This window comes from Marmota flaviventris, chromosome 17 (genome assembly GCF_047511675.1).
Source record: "Marmota flaviventris isolate mMarFla1 chromosome 17, mMarFla1.hap1, whole genome shotgun sequence".
Lineage (NCBI taxonomy): Eukaryota > Metazoa > Chordata > Mammalia > Rodentia > Sciuridae > Marmota > Marmota flaviventris.
The window spans coordinates 27,274,123-27,291,941 of record NC_092514.1 but is presented as its reverse complement, the minus strand read 5'-3'; the positions used below and the strand labels follow the sequence as shown (position 1 = coordinate 27,291,941).

Genomic DNA, 17,819 nt, shown 5'->3' with positions numbered 1-17,819 from the left:
TTCCACTCTCTCCAGAAAAAGCTCCAGATTTTCCTATGAAATCTGCTTTCTGTTTGCTCAGTTTGCAATTTGTGTAAAGCCTCACTTCCTGCTCAGAAGTAGAGCATGTAACTCAGACTGGTCAATCAGAAATCCCCCTGGCCACAGTGATTGGTCAGTTGAAGCTTTGGGAACAAGGCCCGTTTTTTTGGATTTTGTTTTTGTTTTTACAAGAATAAATTATATTTTTATTAATCCAATTACATTTTTTCAAAGACATAGAAAGAGGTTTACTTAGGAAAGTAGTACATATCCAAGGGAAAATGGAGGTAACCTCGAGAGAAACAGTTTAGGGTAAACCAAGAAATACACACTCAAGGGAGAACATGGGTCATCTCCAGAGGCACAGACAGCCAGGGCAGGGGTTTTCTCAAACTAGATTTGAAGTTGAGATGATATAATTCTCAAGTCAGAACCTCTCACAGAAGCCACTAAGCTAAGAAGAGAATACAAATCCTTATAAGCGTAGGCATAACCTCTAGACTTTTTGGTTACATGACACAATATTCTTTAAATGCTTTCAATTCTGCCCTTTAGTACCATCCCCACCATTACTGCCTAATCTTGATCTTGACATCTTTTATCTGACTTAATGAAAAAAAAAAAAGCCTCTTTACTCCTAACTCAATCCATCTGCCACTTGCTGAACGATTTTCTTTTCTTTTCTTTCTTTTTTTTTGGGGGGGGGGGCTACTGTTACAGTCACACTCTAACACTAAGCTACATCCTCCACCCTTTTTATTTTGAACCAGGGTCTCACTAAGTTGCAAAGGCTGGCCTTAAACTTTTCATCTCCTGCCTCAGCCTCCTGAGTTGCCGGGGTTACAGGCAAACTCCACCATGCCCCACCAGGAGGGAACTTTCTAAAACACAAACCTGATTAGGTCATGGTCCTCCTTAAAATCCTTCAGTGGACCCTTATGCCTACAAGGACAAAATCCAAATACTTAGAACACGACGCAAGACCAGTTAACCTACAGTCCACTGGCCTTGTTTTAATACCTCTTCTCCTCCCACCACCCTCTGACTGTGGGAACCTGCAGCTCCCCTAAAGCATAACATTGGTGCTAAGGCTTTGTACATTCCTTTCCTTCACCTGGGAACACACTTTCTCTTTTTCATCCAATAAACTGCAGGGGGGCCAGCTGGAGCATCATTTTCCCTGAGAGGTCCTTCCTTGTTGACTATGTGCACCCTTCCTCAGCACTTCTCTTGCACTTATAATTATCACCATCTTATGGTTACTCTCTCTTTTTCCCGTTAGATACTGGCCTCCTTAAGGGTTAGGATTATGTCTTAGTCAAAGGTAACTCCATTCAGTTTTGCGCCAGGTAGTTGTGGCTTTTGTTTGAAATCTTGGTATCTATTTTATTTTCCGGTACTGAGGATTGAACCCAGGTGCACTCTACCACTGAGCCACATCCCCAGCCCTTTTTATTTTGAGACAGGGTCTCCCTAAATTGCTGATGCTGGTCTGGAACTCACGATCTTCCTGCTTCAGCTTCTGGAGTAGCTGGGATTACAGGCAAGTACCACTATGCCCAGTTTTGGTATCATTATTAATAGCACCCTTTTTCCCTCTCAAAAGAGTCCTGCTTTGGACACTTTATTTCTCAAAGTTCTCCACCATAAATAGGTAAAAGTTGACTGTAGTCACATTTCATTTTACTAGAGCAGAGTGCACAGATCATTATGTGCAAAACCACTGTTAAGAAACAGCCAATTAGCTGGGTTTGGTGGCATAGGCCTATAATCCCAGCTACTTCAGAAGATGAGACAGGAAGATCCAGGCCAGCCTTGGCAACTTGGCGAGACTGTCTTAGAGACATAGGTCATTGGTATAGTACCTTTAGATTCAGTCCCCAACACGGGATGGGGTAGAGATGGACAACCAATTTATATTACTGCACCTTGGCTCTTCAAACTGTAAAACTCAGTCCCTTTCTTACTTATCCATATAGTCTATTACCAAAATTTAACACTGTTGCAGTTTTTGATGTTACATTTAAAATAGCATAAATATTCTACAGTCGAAAACCAACCCGAAATTGCTTAAAATATACTGTCATGTACAAAGAGACTTGTGCACTAACAGTTATTGCATTTTTTTTTTGTTAACATTAGAAGCCTTGGCATTTTTTAGAACATGGTTTTAGCAAAAATTGTAGAAAGTAGTATTTAAAAATAACAAAATTCCCCTGTGTAAAAAATAAGTTTATTTGCATGACTTTTACCCTTTTACCTCCCATGAGCCACCAAACAAAAATAAAATTTCCGATACATTTGATGTTGACACTCTGCAAAGCTACTTCCTCTGAGTACATTAAAAATAAATATTGGGCTGAGGTTTTAGCTCAAGAGTAGAGCGCTTGCCTAAGCACATGTGAGGCACTGGGTTCGATCCTCAGTACCATATAAAAATAAATAAATAAAAATAAATGTATTGGGGCTGGGGTTGTGGCTCAACAGTAGAGTGTTTGCCTAGCATGTGCAAGGCCTTAGGTTCGATCCTCAGCACCTCTATTATGAAAATAAATAAATAAAATAAAGGTATTGTGTCCAACTACAACTAAAAAATAAATATTTTTTAAAAAATAAAAATATTTTAAAAAATAAAAAAATATTTATAAAAAATATTATGGCTGGGAGTGGTGGCACATGCCTATAATCCCAGCAGTTCGGGAAACTGAGACAGGAGGATTGAAAATTCAAAACCAGCCTCAGCAACTTCAAGGCACTAAGCAACTCAGTAAGACCACGACTCTAGATAAAATACAAAATTGGGCTGAGGATGTATCTCAGTGGCCAAGTGCCCTTGGGTTCAATCCTTGGGCTCTCCCCTAAAAAAAAAAAAAAAGAAAAGGTATTATATCCATCTACATAAAAAAAATTTTTTAAATTATTTAAATAAATAAATATTAAAGCTGGGGGTTGTAACTCAGTGATGGTACATGAGATTAGAATACACAAGTCCCTGGTTTCAATCTACAGCACAATAAACAAACAAATATTGCTCTGCATTTCTCACTGTAGTTTGGAAAAAATATTCAATCAATATTTCCATAGACCAAATCCCTGTTACATTATTGGTCTAGTTTAATAACTCCACAATTTTTTATGATTTGTGGTTTTAAAAAAAGCTCGAAACACCAAGATATATAGATTTTTTTAAAAATTTTTTTAGTTATAGATAGACACAATATCTTTATTTATTTATTTTTATGTGGTGCTGGGGATCCAACCCAGGGTCTCACACATGCGAGGCAAGTGCTCTACCACTGAGCTACAACCCCAGCCCAAGGATATATATAGATTTTTAAAAGCTTTAGCTACTTCAGAGAACAATTTGGTAACATCAAGTAAAACTGAAATTATGGATGCCTATGACCCAGAAACTCCACTTTAGGATATATACCCTAGAAAAGTTGTTCTCAAACTTTGTTACCAGGTCTTTATTACACTCTTAAAATAAATGATTGAGGATCGGGTGCAATAGCACAAGAGGATTGCATGTTCAAGGCCAACCTGGGTAACTTAGTGAGACCCTGTCTCAAAATAAAATATAAAAAGAGCTGAGGATGTAGCTGAGCGGTAAAACACCTCTGGGTTCAATTCCTAGTACAGTAAAAAAAAAAAAGTAATTGAGATCTTGTGGTTCATAGATATCTTGAGTAGGTTTCCATGTCATTCTACGAGATGTGCCTAATTCAAACCTTGTTACTTTTGTGAAAAACAAAAGATTGGAGACACCAAAAAAATTTTATTTATGCATAAGATGCCCACTGATATTTCCATATTAGAAATTAAAGCTGAGAGGGCTGGGGATGTGGCTCAAGCGGTAGCGCGCTCGCCTGGCATGCGTGCGGCCCCGGTTCGATCCTCAGCACCATGTACAAACAAAGATGTTGTGTCCGCCGAAAAACTAAAAATAAATAAATAAATTCTCTCTCTCTCTCTCTCTCTCTCTCTCTCTCTCTCCTTCTCCTCTCTCTTTAAAAAAAAAAAAAGAAATTAAAGCTGAGAAAGTGTTAAAACGTTTAATTCATTTAAAATAACAAAAAGCTTATTACATATTAGTATAAATAATATTTTAATTAAAATAACAATATTTCCCCAACCAAAAAAAAAAAAAAATTAGGAAGGAGAGTGTCACTGTGTGTTGTGGTTTTGCAAATCTTTCACATCTGGCTTAATAGAAAATATCCTGAGTCTCACATCTGTTTTTAAAGTCAATCAGTTACAATTTTACATGTCCTGTAGGCTCTGGAAAACTCCACTGTACATTCATGAATGAGCATGAAAAAAGGCAAATAGCTGGGTGTGGTGGCACAAGCCTGTAATCCCAGTGGCTCAGGAGGCTAAGACAAGAGGATTGTGAATTTAAAGCCAGCCTCAGCAATTTAGCAAGGCCCCAGCAATTCAGTGAGACCCTGTCTCTAAATAAAATACAAAAAAAAGGGGGGGGGGGCTGGAGCTGGGATGTACCCCTGGGTTTAATATCTTAGAATAATTATGAAAATAATTTTGGTTTCCTGACCCACACCACATTTTGAGAACCGGTGCCCTAGAGAAATCCATGCACACGTATAATCTACTCTTTGTAGTAATGTTTGCTTTAACAAGAAGTGAAACTGACCTATCTATCCATTGATAAGGGGCTATCCATCAGATCCATGAGGGCTGCACTGGTACTTCTTTACTCACCACTGCATATCCAGTAACTTAGCATATGTTGCACAGGGTAGGTGCTCAATAAATTTTTGTGGAGGGTGGAAAGGGAGTGAGGCTACAGGAAACAAAGAGAGGAGGTACAAATATGGTTCTGCCACCTGTTAGTTGAACTCTATTTCATGAACACATTTTTACAAATATAGACTTTTAGTTAGAAGGGTAGGAATTGACAGGCCTTGCGAATCTTGCATAACTAGGAGGCTGTTTTTTCTATTGTTTAAAAATAAAGATGCTAGGTTCCTGCTGTTCCCAACCACGGGTTGCAAACCACTGCCTCCTAGTGGTGTGTTAAGAAGTCAACACATTATGGGCAAAACAGCCTTTAAAGCAGCTGCAGGGTGTACCTCTGTGATAAAGTATTTGCCTAGTATGCCTCAAACCCTGGGAAGGAAAGAGAAGGAAAGGGATCCAGCCCTCAGTATTCATCCATATTTTTCTTTTTTGGGAGGGGACAAATTTTGTTTGGAGGCATTCTGTTATTGGAACAGAAAGCCTTTCTAGAAATTAAATCACCAATGTGAACCTCTTTGTTAGACCTGTAGTAAGTATGGACATTGGAGGAGTTCCTTAAGGTAATTTAGATAAAATTGTTAACATTTCTCAGACCAAAAAGCAAAATCAATAATAAATTTTCTTCACTTAAAGATATTTTTATTTCTTTCCTCTTTTCTTCATTTTGTTTTATCTCTGATTTACATGGTGAGAGGTTTTTTTGCAACTGCATGCAGAGGAACAGAAGTGCATAGTAACTATTCAATAAAGGTTTACTGCCAGGAGGAAAGAAAAAAAAAACATTCGCAGCCTCCCCCCCACCATCTGGTTTTGTTCATTTTTTTTAACCTCAATGTGTAGCACAAAAATAAGCCAAGAATTGGAGAGTGAGGGGAGAAGAAACTTAATTGTGCTCAGAAAAAAGTAGAAAACTATGATCTTCAGAATGCCTTTCACTTCCACAATTCTAGAACACTAATAACTATGATGGGGGTCAGGAGTGTAGTTCATTCAGTGAAAGAGCACTTGCTAGCATGTGTAAGGCCCTGCATCACCAGCATTGTAAAATAAAAACAGTAATAATAATAACAACAATAACAAAGACAAAAACTATGACAAAGTAGTCATATTTAATTAAGATTCTTTCAAACAAAGACAAGCTAAAATTACTGCACTGACAATGAAGGGATTCAAGTCCCCTTACTACAGAGAACTCCCTTTATCACTATCAAACAGCCCTTCCCTAAGGGTGATTATTAGAAGAATCCTCATTTTTTAAATATTCATTAACTAAGTCTCCACAGGTAAGAGTTTGGGTATGGAAAAGTCATCAAAATATGAAAATATTCACTCATCAACTTCTACTTAAAAGTAAGTCTGTTTGCAAACATATCTTCCCATTTAATGTTCTTGTCCATCCCCACCTAACTAACTAGCATCTTTGCCCCTTGGATAATATAAACGTCTCATAATACAAAAACTATACAGTGCAAATTTATTGCAAAATAAAACTAAATATTCCAACAAGAGAAGGGCTTCAAAACATTAGGGGTAAAATTGTTGGATAAAAGAATTCAGGGCTGGGGATGTGGCTCAAGCGGTAGCGCGCTCGTCTGGCATGCGTGCGGCCCGGGTTCGATCCTCAGCACCACATACAAACAAAGATGTTGTGTCTGCCGAAAACTAAAAAATAAATATTAAAAAATAAATATTAAAAAAATTCTCTCTCTCTCTCTCTCTAAAAAAAAAAAAAAAAAATCCCATGCCTGGGATTGAGAGAGGCAGGAGGCTGGGGATGTTGCTCAGTGGTTAGTGCCCCTGAGTTCCATCCCTGGTCCCCACTCCCCATCCCCTCCCCCACAAAAAAAGAATTCAATGAACTGCAGATAATCTGTTTGGCCCAGCTTGGGTCACCTGCCCATCAATGTACCAACTGCTCTAGCAAAAAACAAGATATCAGATTATTTACTAGGCCAAATTGTATACCCCACTCCTATGGTTAGGAAAAGTGTGGCACTATGATTTTAGTCCACCAGGATTTGTGAATGGAGGTGGGTAAATACACAAAAACATGTTACCAAGAAAGAATAAAGAATCACAGTCCATCCTGCTGGAGATTGCTAATGTTTGCCAATCTGCTAGATGAGACTGAGCATCTTTTCATGTGTTTCTCAACCAGTTATTTTCCTCTTTTGTAAATTATTTTATATATCCTACTTTATATATCCCTTTTTCTGATTTTTGTCCAGGGCTACTTGCCTTTTTCTTTTCCTCCTCATTTTTTTATTGATGCATTATAGTTGTACATATTGATAGGATCTGTTGTTATATATTTGTACATGCACACAGCATAATAATATAATTTGGCCAACTTCCCAGCATTTCCTCCCTCCCCCCTCACCTCCCACCCCTTGGTCCCTTTCCTCTACTGATCACTCTTTAATTTTCATGAGATTCACCCATATCTTTCCTTTTCCTCTATAGCTTCCACAAATGAGAGAAAACATATGACTCTCAACCTTCTGAGTTTGACTTATTTCACTTACTGGTTTCTATTTCTATTTTCCTGCAAATGACATAATTTCATTTTTCTTTATGGCCAAATAAAACTCCATTGTGTATATATACCATATTTTGTTTATCCATTCATCATTTGATAGACACCTAGACTGGTTCTATAGTTTGGCTATTTTGTGAATTGTGCTGCTATAAACATGGGTTATGTATGTATCATTGTAATAAGATGCCTTTAATTCTTCAGAGTAAATACCTAGAAGTGATATAGCTGGGTCACATAGTGGTTCCATGCCTAGTCTTTTTCAGAAGATTCCATGCTGATTTCCATAGCGATAGTACTAATTTACAGTCCCACCACAGTGGTTTTTTTTTAATATTTATTTTTTAGTTATAGGTGGACACAATATCTTTATTTTTATTTTTATGTGGTGCTGAGGATTGAACCCAGTGCCTCACACATGGTAGGTGAGCGCTCTACCTCTGAGTCACAACCCCAGCCCCAATGTAAGTGTTTTTCTCCACATCCTCTCCAGTATTTATTATTATTATTTGTATTCTTTTTTTTTTTTTGTACTGGGGACTGATCAGGGGCACTCAACCACTGAGCCACATCCCTATCCCTATTTTGTATTTTATTTAGAGACAGGGTCTCACTGAGTTGCTTAGTGCCTTGCTTTTGCTGAGGCTGGCTTTGAATTCTACAATCCTCCTGCCTCAGCCTCCGGAGCAGCTGGGATTACACCCCAGTGCCACTGCACCTGGCTATTATTTGTGGGTTTTTTTTAAAGTTGTAGATGGATACAATGTCTTTGTTTGTTTTTATGTGGTGCCAGGAATGGAACCCAGTGCCTCACACATGCTAAGCAAGTGCTCTGCCACTGAGCCACATCCCCGGCCCCTTATTTGTATTCTTGATGATTGCCATTTTGACTGGTGTGAGATGAAATATCAGAGTAGTTTTGATTTGCATTTCCCTCATTGCTAATGATGTTGAACATTTTTTCATGTATTTGTCAGCCATTTGTATTTCTTCTTTTGAGAAATGTCTATTTAGTTCATTTGCCCATTTATTATTGGGCTATTTGATTTTTTGGTATAAATTTTTTTGAGCTCTTTCTATATTCTAGATAGTAATCCTATGTGAGAAGAGTAGCTAGCAAAGATTTTCTCCCATTCTGAGTTGTTTCTTCACATTCCTAATTGTTTCCTTTGTTGTGCAGAAGCTTTTTTAATTCGATGCTGTCTCACTTATTAATTCTTGGCACTGTTTCCTGAGCTTTTGGGGGTCCTATTGAGAAAGTCATTGCCTGTGCCTAAAAGCTGGAGTGTTGACTCTGTTTTCTTCTAGGAGTTGAAGTATTTCTGGCCTAATTCCAAGATCTTTAATTCATTTTGAGTTATATTTGTGCAGGGTGAGAGATAAACTTTTAGCTTCATACTTCTGCATATAGAAAACCAGATATCCCAGCATCATTTGTTAAAAGGCTGTCTTTTCTCCAATGTATGTTTTGGCACCTTTGTCAAGGATCAGATGATTGTACCTTTGTGGGTTTGTCTCTATCTTCTATTCTGTACCATTGGTCTTTGTGTCTGTTTTTATGCCAGTAACAGGCAGTTTTTGTTACTGTAACTATGTAGTCTAATTTGAAGTAAGGTATTGTGATGTCTCCAGCATTCCTTTTTTTTTTTTTTTTTTTTTTGCCTTTTATTATTATTATTATTATTGCTTTTTGGGAGCTCTTTATAATATTTATATATATTATGTATATATATTATTCCACATCCTGTCATATGTTGCAAATATTTTTCCTCTTAATTTTTTCACGATCTATAGTTTTTAAAAACACATTGCTGAATTACAATATATAACTTTTATTTAGTGTATTCTGGGAGAAAAAGTAAAATGAACTATAAAAGTAAGTTTAACTGAAGTCCATTAAAAGATATGGCTCATCATTTCAATGCAAATTTAACACGGGTTATGAAATACTACCTCAATTGTAACTGCATGAATTAAGGGACAAATAGTATCACATGCATTTGCGAGTTCAGCACATAAATTGTGCTATGGAAAGATCTGGAGGGACAGGAGGAACTTTGGTGATGAGCACACTGACATTTGTGTGCAGGAAAGGCGTAAGGTTGGGAACCTTACAACTTTACATACATCCTATGGAACCCTCACAATGATCCTGTGACCATCATCATCTCCATAATAACAAGATATATCTAGCCTTCATATATGTCCCTGGCGTAGGTAGTGTTAACCTTATTGTATAGCAATAAGGTGACACACAGCCCATAAGAGGTGGGGCAAGGACTGGGGGTGTCTGATTCTTCTCACTTCAGAAGTTACACTATTGCACATGCTAGGCAAGCACTCTGCCATTGAGCCATATCCGCAGCCCAGAACTACACCTTTTAAAAATGACTCTCTCCTTGTTTGTTTCTGTATCGCCAAGCCTAGGGCAAAGCAAATCGAAAGCAATGAATGGGGGTGGTGGGGTGGCGTAACAAAACTGCATTCAGGAGAAAGAGTAGAAAAAATTAAAAGGGGAGGGGCGAGTAAGATTACTTTAAGAGGGTGCCCACCCCAGCCCTAGGCCCATCTAGGACCGCAGGAAGACTCAACGTCTCGGTAGTCTCCGGGAGGTAGAAGCTGAAAGCTACCTCCTTCTGGAAGCTTATCTCACAGGGTGCTGCGCTGCCAGGGGGCCCAACCTGCCCGGCGCGCGACGCTAAGAGTCACTTCTGGCGAGAGGACCCCAAGAGCCGGTGGGAGGCGGCCGGGCCAGCGTAGCGAGCGGGTCCGGCTGGGCGGAGCCCAGCCTCGGCGAGCACGCCGGAAGTGGCCACCGGTACCGCCCCCGAGAGGAGAGGGGCTGCGCAATGGCGGCCACGGAGGGGGCCCTGGCCGAGCGGGAGGCTGGGGTGGCCTGGAGGTGAGACCCCACGGCGTCTGCAGAGCTGGGGCCCGGGCGCCTGTGTCCCTCCTGGAGGTGGGTGGGCCGCGGACCTCCTGAAGCAGGGGCGGAACCCTGATTTTTTAGAGGGGGAAGGGGCCGGGCCTCCGAAGGACGTGAGGCGCGCGCGGGGCGCTGTGCTGGGTTTTCTGCGCCCTTGGCCCAGGGCTGGGTCTCCGTGCGCCCCGCCCGCGGCCCCAATTCTGCCGCGACCGCCTCCTTCCTTGCTCCAATCTGTTCCAGTTCTCTCTGTGCCGACTGCCAACGGCTTCTCTTGCGGGCCCAGATTCATTCACAGGTCGAATTGACCCTTTGTACTTAGAACCAGGATGTGGTTGCTACATAGCAGGAATAACTGGGAGTCCTGCTAGGGCGACTAGACTAAACCTCAGGAATAAACTTTGCCTTTCAGACATATTCTACCTTTGGATCTAAAATATTCATACTGTTGGGAGTTTAGAGGCGTAGGGGTTTAGGTAAGCTAGTGTCTTTGTAAAGTTCTGCATAATACCTTTAGGAGTAACGTCAAAAGTTTCCTTTGGGAAACCTTCCCAGATTGCTACCCCCAACCCGCTCCATCCCCTGTTAAGCTTTTAAGCTGTGCTTATTTAGCATATGATTAATAAGCACTTACTACTTTTGTGTCCTGTGAGTGAACCTTCCTGTAGGCAGGAACTCTTGTCATTGTTAAGCATTACCTAATGTATGCGTATGAATGTGAATTAAACACAGATTGAAGTGATTAAAAGGAACTGAGCTAGGTCTGAAATAGCGGGAAGTATTTACGTAATATGAAAAATAATGGCTGGGGTTGTGGCTCAGTGGTAGAGTGCATGCCTAACACGCGTAAAGCACTGGGTTCGATCCTCAGCACCACATTAAAAAAAAATGAAATAAAGACAGTGTGTCCACCTACAACAAAATTTTTTTTAAAATGACCCCTGTGCCAGATATATATATATATATATATATATATATATATATATATATATATATATATATTCTTGACTCATGCTGTCTGTTTTGTTGTTGTTGTTGTTTGTAGTTGTAGATGGAGAGAATGTCTTTATTTTATTTGTTTATGTGGTGCTTAGGATCAAACCTAGTGCAGCCTGCATGTTAGGCAAGCACTCTACCACTGAGCTACAGCCCCCCAGCCCTGCTGTTTGTTTTTATTTAAATTAGTGGCTAACATTTTTAAATCAGGAAATTTCATAAACATAATCTAAATTCCCAACTTTTCTTGAAAAATCAGAAGATGTTGCTGTCAGACCAGCTGACAATCTGTAATTCCTGGTACAGCAGAGATGCTTAAGAAAGACACACGCACACACAGGCATTCAGTAGAAAATGAGCACCACCTTTACTTGTTTCTCTCCTTCTTTTATACAGCATTGTTAATCAAAACAAGGGGAAAGAAAAAACATCCTTTTGGCAGCTTAATCCTTACAAGCATGGATAAACATTCTCAGGAAAACTTTGTTTATGGTCACAGTGCTCCATATTTCTTATCAATTAACTTGTGGTTAGTTATTCCCAGGCAAACACACACACACACACACACACACATATAAATTTTACACTTGGCAGAACATTCTTTTCTCCTATCCTCTTAAGACAGCAACAAGGACACAGTTCAAAGAGTTCATACTTTCTCACAGAACTCCTTGTTTTGCTAAGCACAGCAAAACTTAACATTTTGTGTGCGTGAGCACACATGTTCCCAATCAGGGCCCACATAATTTGCATGGTGCAGTTACCTTGAGTTGAGTAGCAGCACTCTCCTTCAGACTCAATAAAATTTCCAGGTCTTTAGTTCCCTCTAATCTCCATTGTCTCCCTGGTCCCGAAGCAAAGTGTTGACGGTTGTCATGGAGCATCTGGTCTGGCAGCTATTTGAGTTTTTTATTTCAGATGTAATGGAGTAGAGTAAGAAGAGCATTGCATCCATCCCCTATGGGCAAAGGTACAGAAGGGGAAAAAGCATAATTATGGGAAATTTAGGGGAGAATCCTGGAGCACAGATTTGCTCTTAGTTAAGTAGTACAGAGAATTCAATATAACTGGTGTTTTTATAAGAAACAGCCATGTGAAGAAACACACAGAATTTAAGGTAAAAATGGAAGTAGAAATTGTAGTGATGCCTCTACAAAGTAAGGACACCTCAGCTGTCATCAGAGGCTAGCAGACAGGTATGGGATAGATTATCTCTCAGAATGTAGCAACCCTCCCAATACTTTTATTTTCAGACCTTTAGCTTCCAGACTGTGAGAGAATAGATTTCTGCTGGTTTAAACCACCAAATCCCTTGCCCTCTGTTACAGTATCTCTTAGGAAACTATTACAACTCCACAAATCAAAAAGATGCTATTATTTCCTTTAGTAGATGGTAGAAAATTCATTCTAGGTTTTTCGTCATTGGTATCAGTGACAACAGTGTTTTAGAAAAGTATTTCATCTGGCAGTATCATCAGCATCGACTAAAGCCAGAAAACATGTTGAGAGATTTTATAGCAGTCTACTCATGAGGTAAAAGGTTCTCGACTAAGATGGGGTTGGAAAAAACCTATGGAGTAGTTTTCAAAGTTTGATATTCAGTTAGTTGGCACAGAGAAGGAAGAATCAAAGATAACTAGAGCTGTGCTTCTAACATTTTAACCTTCCTAAGAATCTCCTGGAGGACTGTTAAACATAGATTGCTGGGCTGCACTCCCCAGAGATTCTGACTCAGTGCTTGAGAATTTGCATTTTTACTAAGCTCCCGAGTGATGTTCCCCCATGAACACAAGGATTTGTCTTGTTCATCAGTATAGCATAGTAGGTATCCTAGTTTGTTCAGGCTGCTATAACAAAAGTACCCTAGGCTGTGTGGTTTATAAACATTTTCTTTGCCAGCAGATTAGATGTCAAGTGAGGGCCTGCTTCCTGGTTCATAATCTTTTCACTGTGCCCTTACATTGCAGAAGGAGCGGGGGAGATATCTGTGCCTTTTATTTTCTTATAAGGACACTAATACCATTTATGAGGGCTGGGCCCTATGACCTAATAACCTCTCAAAAATCTTTCTTCCTAAGACCATCTCATTTGAGATTAGGCTCTATATGAATTCAAGGGACAATATAAACATTCAGTCTAGGTTCATGATAAATATTTGTTAAATGAAAACTGACTGTTTAGATAGAAATGGATGGTAAGAGAGAGAAATAAGTCTAGAAGCAAATATGATCCAAGGTGATCGTTTTTTATCGATTTGATTTACACTGTCAGTAAGACAGTGAGCTGAAGAGACATTGTAAATCTAGACTAAAATGTGAGTGAGAAATAGGAGTTTTAGACTTGGGATTCATTCTGTACAAGGGTGATAAGTGAAGATAGAAGTTGTGGTCATTGAAATAGCAAATGTAAAAAGACCAGGGGCTGAGTCTTAGCAACAGACATAAGGGTAAAGCCAGTATGGAAGAAGTAGATTGGTTGGAGTATCATGTACCATTTGAGTCAAGAGAGAAAAGAACTTCAGGGATTATTTAGTCAAAAGGAAGAGAAGAGAGAGCTGGGGCTGAGGCTTAGCAGTAGTGCACTTGCCTGGCATGTGGGAGGCAATGGGTTTGATTCTCAGCACTACATATAAATAAATAGAAAATAAAGGTCTATCAGCAACTATATATAGAGAGAGAGGGGACAGAGAGAAGAGAGTGATAACCTATTATTCACTTTTACAAGAGTTTGTTTTTTATTGAGTTCCCATTAAGTTCCAGAACTGTTCCCACACTATGAACAAATGTTGCAGCTTTATATATAAATCTGTACACTAATCCTTTGGATAAGTGATATTATTTCAATTTCACTATTGATGAAATAATGGTTGAGGGAAATTAAGAAGCCAGGATTCTGATTTGGTTTTGCTTGCTTCCAAAACCTTGCTCTGTTCAGAACAGTTGCAATCATCATTAACACTGTTATGCTTAACACACCAGCCTCTCTGCTGATGATTCTAAAATCTTTGTCTCTATTTTAGATTTTCCACCTGAGTTCCTGACCCATTGATCCATCTGTTTCCTGAACATTTCTTCCTTGATACCCCAGGGGTACCTCAACATAACATCTAAAATGGAACTCATCACTTCTTTACTTCTTCTACTTCACCTCTACGCTTTGAATTCAGTTACCCAACTTTGTCAACTCAAGTTAGAAACTTAGGATGCTGTCTTTAATGCCTTGGATACTTTTTTTTTTTTTTTTTGGTGGGGGGGGGGGGTACTGAGGAATGATCCTAGGGCCTTGAACATACCAGGCCTTGAACATACCAGGCAAACTCTGTGTCATTGAACTATACCCTCCAGAAGGCCCCCCAACCAACTTTTATTTATTGATTGATAGGGTCTTGCTAAGTTGCCCAGGTTGACTTGAACTTAGACTCCTCCTGCCTCAGCCTCCCAAGTATCTGGGAGTAGTGTGCCCACTCCCAGCTCCTTGGATGCTTCTTAATGCTTCATGCCCTCCATCTAGGATATCATCAGTTTGCCTGGTTTTGCTTCTTTAATATATTGATTCAACCAACTTCTCAGTATGCTTACTAGCAGTAGATCATTAGGCCTTCACTTTCTCCCACATAGATTACTGTGGTAATTTCTTGACTGATATACCAGCTGTCACCTGTACCCACCAGTCCATTTTCCTTAAAGCGTCAAAACAGCCTTTTAAAGAGAGAAATCTGGTCATTCTCCTGTGAGCTTCCCATTGCTTTCAGGGAAGAGTCCAAACTCCCCAGCTTGGTTTACAAGGCCTTCCATAATTTGACAATTATTGTGCCAGCTGCTGCTTTTACTGTTTTGTACTCTGGACCTCAGTCATGAAGCACATCCATGAATGCGACATAGGCTGTCCTTTGCCCTAAATCCCCAAAAGGAAATGCCCTTCCTTTTTCTTTCAGACTGGTTATTTCAAATTTCCTTTCAGGCCTCAGTTGCAGGAAATTTCCTTACCTGTGCCACTGCCTCAAGGTTATGCTGTTCTTATAAGGCCTCACAAACCCTATACTTACTACATACTTATTGAGCACTTAACCCCCTTAATTGACATTGTCTATAATTGCCACCACAAGCTTCTCAAGGACAGAACTTTAGCCATCTGGTAAAGTGCCTGGTTCATAATAAGGGCTCAATGAAAGAATAAATATTAGAGCCTAGTGCAATGGCACATGCCTGTAATCCCAGTGGCTTAGGAGACTGAGGCAGGAGGATCGAGAGTTCAAAGCCAGCCTCAACAAAAGTGAGACACCAAGCAACTCAGTGATACCCCATCTCTAAATAAAAATAAAATAAAAAATAGGGCTGGGAATATGGCTTAGTGGTTGAGTGGCCCTAGGTTCAATGCCCAGTACCAAAAATTTTTTTTTTAAAAAAAGGAGAAAGGAAATGCAATAAAAAATGAAGATTCATCACAAAGATAGGGTGATGTGAGATGTTTTTATCACATGGTCTCACACTTTTTTTTTTTTTTTTTTTTTGGTACCAGGGATTGAACCCAGGGCTCCTTAACCACTGAGCCAAGTCCCTACCCTTTATATTTTATTTAGAGACAGGGTCTTGCTGAGTTGCTATATGCCTCGCTAATCTGCTGAGGCTGGCTTTGAATTTGCAATCCTCCTGCTTCAGCCTCATTTTCACACATTTTTGTAGTAAGAAGATTATCAACTGGGATCAAGAGTTACATAAGAAATAGAAGAGATTTAGAAAGAGAAGAGAATGTATGAATCCCACTTTCACACTGTATTGAATAGTTATTGAGCAAGAACTTCCATTTCAGGAATTTTTATTTTTTAATTTTTTTTAGTTGTAGTTAGAAACAATACTTTTATTTATTTTTATGCGTACTGAGGATTGAACCCATTACCTTACACATGCTTTGTGAGCACTCTACCACTGAGCTACAACCCCAGCCCCATTTCAGCAATTTAAGATGCTGTGGAATGTGGCTATGTGAATGAATCACAAAACAATGCTGGGCACTAGGTCTGCACTTGGTGGAAATTTGTGCAAGGAAGACATGCTTGAGAAGGAGGCAGAGCTGGTCTCACTAGGTAAGGGTTGATCCTTAACAGAATCCACACACTCTGATTTCTGAGTTTTGGTTTAAAAATAAAACATGAGAAGTTTTGGGTTTGTATTTTGTTTTTATTTGTAGGGGTTTTGTTTGTTTGTTTTGAGCACAGGGGCACTTGACCACTGAGCCACATCTCAGCCCTATTTTGTATTTTATTTGGAGACAGGGTCTCCCTGAGTTGCTTAGTACCTCACTTTTGCTGAGCCTGGCTTTGAACTCTCGATCCTCCTGCCTCAGCCGCCTGAGCTGTTGGGATTACAGGCATGTGCCACTATGCCCAGCTAACATGAGAAGTTTTGAAGGAGATCAGTTGAATTGGAGATTCCCAATTTCTTTGACTCTCAGAGACAAGATGTTTTCTCTTGTTATTCAACAATGTCTATTTGTGGAGATGGAAATTGACAGCTCCTGGACTCTGCTAAAGTTTGTACTATCTGTCTATCAGAAGCCAAAAGGTGACCAAAAGTAAATTCATCTGCAAACATTCAAAACTACTTTCAACTGCCTTGAATCCTCCTCTTTCTCATCTGACCTCTGTCTTCACTAAATACCACATCCTACCCACTGCCTAAGTCAGAAAGCTGATGCATTCTTGACTCTGCTTTCCCCTGTATGCAGTTATGTTCTGTTGATTCTAGGCTCTTCTGTAGTAGACAGTGCTAACCCTATTTGTAGCATGTTCACAATGTCTTGTTATTATTCATTTACACATATATAACCCCCTCTCACTGCAAGTTTCTAGAAACAGGGACCATATCTTATATTTATCTTTGTATTCCCGATTTCCTATACAATGTTTGGAACATGGGAGTTGCTCAGGTAATGTTTAACAGGCAAACAAATCAACGAATGATGTGAAACATAGAAGCTTTTCCTCAGAAACTCCTAGTCAACTGAGTTGAATTATACAGAAGGACTCACCTCTGATCAGGCGTGTTTCAGATGTGATTGCCTTCTACTGTGGACATCCTCCGAGGGGAAGATTTCTTTAAATTACTTCTGATTCCTTTCATCTGTAGAATTAGAGAAAAATTTGAGTGTATGGCCATTCATCTCTGCAGAGCCATGTGGAATATGGAGTAGGTAGTTTGCCAAAACTGCCCAGGGCAAAGGTTGATTGTAATGATTCGAATAGAGAAGTCCTTTTTGGACTATTCCCAAATAATTTTTCTCCCTTTTATAGTACTCTTATTACTTTTCTTATATCATCTTCTCCTTGTTCTAACTCTCAAATGAAATAAAACCATAGGTCTGTTATCAATCAGGATTCAGTGAAGAGACAAAAACTGTGCAAGTAACTTAAACAAGAAATGTTTAATATAAATAATTTTTAGGGCTGGGGTTATATTATAGCTCAGTGGTAGAATGCTTGCCTCACATGCATGAAGCACTGGGTTCGATCCTCAGTACCACATTAAAAAAATAAAGATATTGTGTCCATCTACAACTAAAAAAAAAAAAAAAAAGAATTTTTTA

The 17,819-nt window shown here is 39.4% G+C and overlaps 1 protein-coding gene across 4 annotated transcripts in view; it reads left to right on the top strand.

The window, feature by feature from the left end:
- The first annotated feature begins 10,147 nt into the window (after window positions 1-10,147).
- Window positions 10,148-17,819, top strand: part of LOC114081086 (zinc finger protein 232) — a 42,850-nt gene continuing 35,178 nt past the window's right edge. The window contains exon 1 of one of the 4 annotated variants that reach the window (XM_071603770.1): window positions 10,148-10,220. The gene's annotated coding sequence lies outside the window, so the exon portion shown is untranslated. The other 3 variants (XM_071603768.1, XM_071603767.1, XM_071603771.1) reach the window with 3 other exon arrangements.